The sequence below is a fragment of the Echiichthys vipera genome (genome assembly GCF_963691815.1).
Source record: "Echiichthys vipera genome assembly, chromosome: 2".
Classification (NCBI taxonomy): Eukaryota; Metazoa; Chordata; class Actinopteri; order Perciformes; family Trachinidae; genus Echiichthys; species Echiichthys vipera.
Window position 1 is genome coordinate 17,371,261 of NC_139827.1, and position 10,158 is coordinate 17,381,418.

At 41.8% G+C, this 10,158-nt stretch overlaps 1 protein-coding gene across 1 annotated transcript in view; it reads right to left on the reverse strand.

Annotated features, from left to right (window-relative positions):
- Nucleotides 1-9,561, reverse strand: part of ptprdb (protein tyrosine phosphatase receptor type Db) — a 106,712-nt gene extending 97,151 nt beyond the window's left edge. Inside the window, exon 1 of the mRNA XM_083935284.1 lies at nucleotides 9,468-9,561. The gene's annotated coding sequence lies outside the window, so the exon portion shown is untranslated. The remainder of the gene's footprint in view (nucleotides 1-9,467) is intronic.
- Nucleotides 9,562-10,158: the final 597 nt, after the last annotated feature.

The following is a 10,158-nucleotide window of genomic DNA, read 5'->3' on the forward strand; positions in this document are numbered from 1 at the left end:
GTTGCAGTCTGTGTATGTGTGTGTGTGTGTGTGTGTGTGTGTGTGCTGGGCACCCAACTTGTTGAGAAAGCTTAATGTATGCTGCTTGTGTGGTTGTGTGTACTTGTGTGCATGCATGAGTTGGGCATTCCATTTGGGGTAAGCACTCTTATCATAAACTGCCTCACTGTGTGTGTGTGTGTGTGTGTGTGTGTGTGTGTGTGTGTGTGTGTGAGTGAGAGAGAGTGATAGAGTGCCTGTGTGAGTTGATGCCAATTCGGATGTTTGTTGGATTCCAATCAGAAAGATGTAGCTTTGCAATTCTCATTCTGATTATTGTTCTCTTTCATGTGAACTAGTGGGTGTTATACGTTAAGCTCGCCTGCACACTTTATCTGTCATTATGTCTCCCTTTCTCACAAGCACACACGCTGCTGGCATGGCGGACTGGTTTCTAATCGGTGAATCATCATATCAGCCAAGAAATGTCAGATTACGTTATAATCCTGCCTTTTAGTGCATTTAACTTTGTACACATATATGTCTGTGTCATAGTTTAGACACTGGCCTATTATGACTGCATTTCTATGAAAAGGGAAACAACACACGCATACACGCACGCACGCACACACACACCCTCGCGCACATGGGCATGCATGCACACGCTCACTGGGGAGTACAGACAGTTTTCGGGTGAAAAGGTGATGGAGCTGTGCAGAAGGAAAAGGATCAATCTGTGCTGTGACTGAATTCTGAACCTGACTTAAGTAATGCTGTGTCGCTCATGAAAAAACACACACGGAAGAACAACAGAGGACCAATTAAATATATTTAATTAACTTATTTGATGACCAGAAGCTTCTTAATATGCTCTCTCTCTGTGTCTACTAAAATGTCTCACATAAAAGCAAGACTTTGTTATGATACATTAATTAAATGTCAGTGTTGTTTGAACAGCAACACAAAGAGTTGGAGCTGATATAGAGGAATTTGTTTTGTGTCTCTTAAAATATCTTGGCAGAACAAGTTCTTCTTTCTTCATTTATGCATTTTTCATATCGGTTTGCTATTTACTTTGCTTACTGTCCAACTTGTCTTCTTAGATAGAATGATGATTTGCAGCAATGCACTACAAGGCACTACAAGAAACAACACAGAAAACCCCAACCTCAATGTTAAATACTGTAAAAAAAACAAAAAAAACAATGAGATTGCCTGTCCTTTTTTATTATACGGCAGGTCATGGTGTTATATAAATACTGTGAAAGAGAAATTAACACAAAACCTCTGTCTTTAAAGGTACTGCCAAGACTTTTGTACGATTGTGATGTCACAACTATACTATATATTGGTAGAAAGTGACGCTACAGTGCTGTTACAGTCATTCCCACGGCTGCAATGATCGTGCACAGACACCAATAGTGCAGATGTGGAAGACCTGGAAATGCTGACAAATCAGAGCAGACTTGGCTTTTCGGGAAACAGTGTTTCAGACAGAGTTAAGAGTGAATACAGGTATATTCAGATGGACAATTTATGGTAAGTGTTTTTTTATGGACCTTGAAATTAGCACAATTGGTTCTCTTTAAGCTATAGGCTACATTGGTTAGAAGTAAAACAAAAAAAAGGCCTCCATTGAAAAATACTTCACATTTTATTGATGTTCAAGCCGAGACAGGCGCAGAGCCCCGTCTGTAACTCTAGAAGACAACCTTGTTATTTTCAATAAACCTATTACCAGACCTTCTTATGAAAGGCACGGGGGAGGCCGGCAGCTGGTTAGGTGTCTCTTTGCTTTGGCCGGGAGATTCAGAGGATGCATGGGGAAAATGATGCCAATCTCTACACCAGGGGATGTATTAAATGACGGGTCTAATTTAATATTACAGTATTGAGAGACCTGCTAAGGCACTTCCTGTGTCTATATGCCGTCCAGGAATGGAGTAGTTGGGGAATTGCAGAGTAAGGGGTTTAGAATACATTAGAGAGGAAAGGAAATTATTTCATAGTGCATGTTTACAAGGTGATGGATAGCTGTATAACCATGCAAAGGCTGTCTGTTGCTATGTTTGTATCTAATGCATTGCCATGTCTGATGATAGAACTATTTCATACTGTATAACTTTTATGTTTATTGTATTTACTGACTGTGACACCGTTTCAGATTACGATCAGGTTTCCCCACAGGGTGAAACGAGGTTCACGGCTATGTTCCAAGAGATATAAACATGTGCAGACCTGCTCTATGTTGAACATCCATACATAAACTAAATGTTACCTTTACAGACACACACACATTATCATAGTCAAATATACGGAACAAATTAATCCTCCAGCAGGGCATTTAAGGTCAGGTTTGTAAATTTGCATTGAAGCCCGGGTCATCCTGTTTTCTGAGGACAGAGCATATCTAGTAATTTTGAAATGTTTGGTGCTTGTAAAGAGATTATTCATTCTCATGCATGTACATCACACATACACATGCACAGGAGTGGTCACACACTGACACATGCACGCACACACACACACACACACACACACACACACACACACACACGCACGCACACGAATACTCACATCCTGCAAATGTTTAAACCTCATCAGGGGTCAGTACTCACTGCAATCACTACACACAGAAAGCTCTTGTACAATCAAGACGAACAGTAAAGGCAGAGAAAAACTGCACACAGACACACAGACACACAGACACACAGACACACACACCCAGGTGCCTTAGGGAGTCTGAGGGAAATGGGGAGGAAGAACATAATTCCGCAACACGAACAACAAGAAATGGGATTTGTGTTGGACCCTCAGCTCCCCCAGAGAAAAGGACAAGGGAAACAAATAACAACAGGATGAAGGATGAATGAAGGGACAAAAGAGAAAGCTCCGCTCAACAGTCTTATCCTGATTTCATTGGTGAAGACAAACAAAACAGAATATCAAAGCCATTAATTAAAGATCTACAGACAAACAGTGGTAAGGGCTAATCCTGGACAAGCAGAGAATTTAGCATCCTAAGAGAGTTAATGTGTGGTGCATGCCATTTTGAAGGGTCCGGTCCTGCTTTGCCCTGTCGTTGGATATGGAGAGGTTGTAGGACTGAGCCAAGGACCGAAGCTCTACCATGGCAGAGACAGCAGAGGTACTGACTTTCACAGAGGATACAAAGCAAACATTCTCTGGTCATATAATGGACTGGAAAATTCCTTGCTTTGACTTGAAGTATTAATCTGTGAAATGTTCATATAAATGTCTGTTTAGCTACTCCTTCACTGATAGATATAACACAATAGTGAGTGAGTCATACTGCATTCACATGAAAGACTTTTACATTTATTGTTCTGAACACCTGGAGGCGGGTAGCTCTTTCCACGTAAAAAAACAAACAAAGAAAGAAACTCTTGCTCATGTAATGATACATCTTTCACCTAGAGTAGCAAAAGTGGTTAGAATTCTGATGGAGATGGGCGCCGCCTACAGAAAGTTCCTTAAGAGAAAAGAGCTGCCTATGATGTTTGACTGACATGTAATCTCTGGGAAAATACCACAGCAGTGACCGCTTAGCGCCAAAAAAAGCACAAAAAAAGAACAAAAAAACAAAGATTTGACAGACTGCTAATTTAAGTGAATAAAGTCACATATTCTTTGCTTCAAAAATTGGAGCAAACACCGTCTGAGAGCTCTATCTTTGGATCTGCACGCTGTAGGAAAAAGCAACCCACAACAGCAACTTCACAGACATCAACTGGGCTTTACAGCTGTGTCGATGGGACAGTGATTAAAGCAGCGAATAATAAGACGTAATGTAAATACGTCACACAGGCACCACGTTGAGAAGAGAGGGAAGGCGATGAGAGGACGGGGCAGAGCCAAAATGATTATTATAAATAAAATTGAATAAATTATAAAACAAATAAATAGAGAACAGAGAGGACGGAGGGCCTAGGACAGAGAGGGCCCTAGGAGAATGGCTGTAAACAGCAGCAAATCCTCTTGTAGAGAGAAAGAAGTGATAAGGAAGTCCTGCAGTCGTGCCACTAAGCCCACACTGCAGATTAAACTGTATAGTAGTAAGGAGGAGGATGTGATGAGGAGGGGAGAGACAGAGAGAGTGAGAGAGAGAAAGAGAGAGAGAGAGAGAGAGAGAGAGAGAGAGAGAGAGAGAGAGAGAGAGAGAGAGAGAGAGAGAGAGAGAGAGAGAGAGAGAGAGAGAGAGAGAGAAAGAGAGAGAGAGAGAGAGAGCTGGATAAAGAACTGCAGGGAAAAAAAGGCTTTGTGGTCTGGCACCAGTTTTGCTATGTCAAACCATCATGCGTGCCATGGGGATAGCAGATGGGGGGGGGGGGTTGTTGGATAGCATGGTTGAGAAAGAGAGACAGGGAGAGGACGTTAATTGATAGGAGGACAAGGAACAGAAGACGAAGACATTGAGAAAGAAAGAGGGTAGGAAGAGGAGGAAAACACTTCAGCTATGACTGTGGAAGGCTAAACACGTTTGTGGCTCAGATTCTGTGTATGTGAGTTTATGTAAGTGCGGTTGGAAAATGGAATTGTTGTGGTCGTGCCTGGATCCTTCGGAGTGTCTCCGTCTGATTGGAACATGGGGGCGGGTGTATTGTGAATGGATCACCCCAACCACAAACTCTGGCTATGTCATTGTCTCTCTTCCTTTCTATTTATCTCTCGCTCTCCTCTATTTTCGTCTGTTCCTCATTACACATATCTTACGCCTCTTCTCTGTTTAAAAAAGCCCAATGCACGTACACAGCAAACGTAATAAACACAGTAATCTGATGCCATGTCTCTGTTATGGAATAGTAAACCGTTTGCTCGGTACGCACTGCCACGACAACACTAAAAATAAATAAAGTTAACAACGAGGCACTTTTGTACTGAGCGAAAGGAGAGACCGAACGAGAGCAAAAAAAAAAAAAGACAGAGATAAATAGAGCTACAGGAAAAGAGACAAACAGAGAGAACACACCAGCCTGCGTGGAGAACAGATGAAGTGAGGGAAGTCTTAAGTTAAATTTTTAATATCTCACCATATGCTCCTCTCCACAGGTGAAGACATTTTTTTGCTATTAATTACTAATTTACAGCCTGTATGTGGGCGTGATCGCATGATGGATGGAGGGATGAAAACAAAGATAAAAGCAATGAGATGGGTGAGTGACAAAGGAGAAAAAAGGGCAGCGACAAACGAAGAAAAAAGTGATCATATGGCAAATCCAACAGAGAGATGATAGAAATACATAGTATTGATTTGGCTGAGACGGTGGAGAGGTATGGGAAAGTGAGAGCAGGGGGCAATCTAGAAGTCAGACTCAGAAAAGGACAGGAAGGGTGAGCTATGGATGAACTGACAGACGGATGATAGGGGCGAGCTGAGATGGATTGGAAGATGTCCCCTCCGACTGCCAGGTAAATCAATATCACTGTGCCTCCTCCACTCCTCTTAGCTACACATCCTATCATGTTTGCAAGCAGCAACGCAGCTGGATGTTGGCTAACTGCAGCAGAAGCAGGAGCCTCCCGCCAGCCCACTGTGACTGTTACAGCCTGTTTTCACCACAAGACTGCCTCTCAAAATAGCCTCCTTGAAAAACCTTTACATATAAAGTTTGATTCTTGAGAAAGTCCAATTTTCTGCTCATTTTCAGGTTCATACTTACATTTTGGGTTTCTATGAGAACATGTTTACATGCCTTAATGTTAAAAAAAACCCACAATATACCTGTATTCACTTTCTGTCTCATGAAGTTGGTAACTTGATTTTATTTTTCATATTTTCTTAAATTGTCACTATATTACCCTGACAGCACAACAGGTGATCTGTAAAGAAGTAATATATCTCTACCTACACCTTCAGTTCCTGTCTGCCCCCAGAGCCCTCTCTGTGCGCTCTTAATGGCATCTGCTACATGATCAGCTAGGTCCAACCTTGCCGCAAAAAAATAAGAAAAAAAAAAAATCACTGAGAGGAGTCTCTTACGCAGTGTCAATGACTGCTCTGAACTCCGGTTAAACTGTGAAACTAGGCAGCCCTGATCAAATATGAATCAATATTCTGTTACTGTTTTGCATATTTCTCCCATAAAGTGTGTTTTCAGAAACATCTTTTACTCTACCGTTTAGCTGAAAAATTAGGAAGTTTGTGACGAAATCGAGCAAAAACCAAGTCCCACCCACCAACCAACTGGACAAATTTTCTCATTTCACATCGTACACACTGTATGTTCACAAAAATATCTTTTGGTTTTGTTTTTTTACAAACAAGAGTGTCACCTATATTCCTTGCTCCATTTTCACTCTGGTACTACTCACAACATGAGTTCGAAGCCTACCCCAGCTTGTCTGTGTGTTATTGCGGTACTGCATTACATGCACATGGATGATGCCCCAGCACTTCCTCACGACGGGCGCCATTTTTCGGATAAATATCATACTGTTAAAAAATGTCTTTTTTTTCTTGTTTTGGAGCGGAAGGTGAGCGATATTGAGTGGAGCAGCTCAATCTGGCTTTGAGTGACGGAGCGAACATCTTCGCAAGCAAGGAGCAGAAATTCTCAGAGCTCCTCTCTGCTCTGATATGGGACCCTTAAATTTAAATTTTCTCAGTGAATAGAAAAACGTAGGGATGCTTAGCTTCTTGCTCCTCTGCAAAATAAAACAAGTCAAATTTTTCTGTGTTTCTATTCTGAGAAGGAGTCTTTTCCTTGGCCAAATTATTTGTTTGCAGCGGGAAAAGTTGACCCGGGCTCTGTTGACTTGCTCATGTCTTCCTGGTTTAGACTGAGTTGGCCTGGTCTGTGGGAACCGAAGGCGCGGCCTCTATAATTACCAACCCAACTCATAACTTCCCTGACCTTAACATCACCTCTCCTAACCTGACCCGACCCTCAGAGCAATGCCATGGACATTTCTGACATGAATGCCATACAGGCGCAGGCACTGTATGAAGTGTATGAAGGAATATGCATTTGTGCACACAGACATGCAGAAATGCGCTGACAAGTGTGTAATACACAAACACACACACAGGCGCACGCACGCACGTACACATACACACAAACACACACACACACACAGCTGGCTCTGCAGACACTGGCATCCATCACATCTTGTGAAACTTAATCTCTCTGAGAGGAGGAACAGCTGCAGTGGCACGCATGTACACTCACACACACACACACACACACACACACACACACACACACACACACACACACACACACACACACACACACACACACACACACACACACACACACACACACACACACACACACACACACACACCAGAGCACATTAACACAGTGGAAGATCAGTTGGGGTAAAGCACTTGTTCAGTCACAGATTGGCATGTGAGAAGGCACCTCTGACCTGAGAGCAGCAGGCCATGGTCGTAAAGGGTTGCAGTCCACTTGCCTGATGTGCCCAAACAAAGGCTGTCCCAATACCAGACTTTTAAACTTTGAAACAATACTAGTTTAAAAAAAATGTTACTAGATACCTCTTTCGATATCACGGTAAAAACATAGAAACTCCCTGGTGCACAAAATAGGATTATTGCTTTTTGTAAACCTGCACACAGTACTGGAGCACCCAAAAATTCACTAAACGTGTCAAACACACAGTTGATTTCTTTACTGTTGCTTGATCCGTGCAACTTTGATTTTATTTTTGCTTTCAAATGTCAATATCAAATCATGTGGTATTGAATAAGTATCAAAGTATCATTACTTTTGACAATATTAGCCCAAACACATCTATAGAGTGCAACAAAGGTAGCTCATGTGATGACTTAAAAGAAATACTCAACACATTACACTCATACTTATTTCCTAAACATCATGCATTGGTATTTTCAAAGATATCTTCACTTCACCATCAGCATCTTTAAAATGTGCATTTTCACTAAAAGGCAGCACTATAACATTTAAATATGACGTAGATGAATTGACCATTTGGTCATTAAATAAATTGTCATGTAGATAGTGTATATAAAATCATGTGGTCCATTCTGGAGACAAAATATTACTTATGGCTCCCACTGTGCCGGCTTTTCATAGCAACACTTCATATGGATTAAAGCCCATAGCAGAGAAACTGTTTCAGGCAAATGCATGATGGTAGTGTACCAAAAAAAACAGAGTGAGAGGTATGTATATATATATATATGTTTATGTGTGTATGTGTGTGTGTCTCTGTCTCACATACTCAAAGCTAATTGCTGTGAAAGGGCTCGCATGATTGATTTGTAAGAGGTCTGTAATGCTGCCATAGACAGTGTTTGAGCAAGACTTGCTGACTACTGCCAAACACATACACACACATATAGGCATCAGGACATTACAGCACATTACAGTCATTGAGACATGGCAGTGGCATACAGAGAAATACAAATGCCAAAACCTGTATTCAATCTTTACATTTCATGGGTGAAGTAGATCAGTGTACTTATACACAGGACATCGAAATCATTAAAAAAAAGTTCAATAACATCTCTCAAATGTGTCCAAATAAATTGGATAGAGTGAAAGACAGAAAGACAGAAATCCACCCATATAATCCACTGTGGCCTACTGGAGTCCAAAGTCTTCACATAGATTTGCATAAATTCACAGTTGGGCCCCCTCAAAATAGGTTGAACTGATTGACAGCCATTAACAAATCCTATTGCTTTGTGTCTGCATACACCTTTAAATGTCCATTCAGCCTGCTTTGTTGCAGTGGCATCGGTTCAGTCGTGAGAAAATACCTCTGAGCATGTTTTGAGGGGGGAGCACCAAACCCCTGTGAAAACCAAGCGGTTTACAGCCTTCTTAATCTCCCTCACCGGCATTAAAAAAACCTAATTTCATGAGTCCGCCCAGTAGCGAAAAGAACTGAAATAACCTCACAGTCAATTTGAAAAGGATGCAATGACAAGAACAAACTGTATTTACTGTATATTAATATATTACCTACCATGACAACACAGGAAATAAAGATCAGTGTTATTGTGCTGTACACTCCAATACAAACAACGTCATGACAGCATGACATATAATAATTGACCATTGATTAGGCTAAATTAAGATCAATATGAACTCCTAAATACGTATTATAGAAATATCACAGTGATTTTCCACGAGAATTAAAAGACAAGGCGACCACTTGAAAACAGCAATAAAACAACTAACAGTTCATGCTGGGGAGGAAACAGAAGGTAGGTGTCAGTCATATGTGTGTTAGACACCGGAGCGCGCGCGCACACACACACAAACACACACACACACACACCGGAGACAGATGTATGCTCTCACATACACGATTGGGTTGTGTAAGTGTGCGCGCGCCAGTGTACATAGGATACACATCTGAAGGGATACGCGCAAATGTCCTTTGCACTGACTTGAATACATGATCATAAGGAAGTTAACGCTTTGTTGTGCTTGTCAACAAAAACTATACGGAAAACGACGAGACGCGCTCACCATATCAGCATCCTGCCCAGCGCCACGGTTGGAAAAAACCTCGCAGTCTGAATGAATTCAAGATCTCCGTCCGTCGTCTGCCTGTGTAACATCCAATGTGGCTGCAGCCGCTCTGCCCAAATAATCCAGCACCGTGCGTCTGTTCTCTCTCTCTCTCTCTCTCTCTCTCTCTCTCTCTCTCTCTCTCTCTCTCTCTCTCTCTCTCTCTCTCATCTCTCTCTCTCTCTCTCTCTCTCTCTCTCTCTCTATCTCTCTCTCTCTCTCTCTCTCGCGCTCCAATAATTCCCTACCCTGGTGAGTATACGGATCGGTAAGGTAGCAGCTAAATCCCCTGTATGGTGGCTGGAGTGAAGTTGGAGCAGATTTAAAGCTGCAGACGCCGCGCGTAATCCCTGCAACGTTGTTGGGGGGGGGGGGGGGGGGGTCCACCTCAATGGCAATCTTAAACCATTAGTTTTGCCTACATTACATGTTCATGAGTATTTTTTATGAAATCAACAAAAAATGTTGTTTAAATAACATCCTATTATGTGTTTTCTTGTCCATTTTGTCAAAAAGGTAACTCAGTTCTAGATTCAATCTCTGTTGTTTTGTTTAAACAGATTAAAGGGCTCCTTGGGGTAATGTTGGTTTTTGGAGATTAGGAAAGGGGCAATCACAGACACAATTTATCCTTGGAGACAAGCAGAGT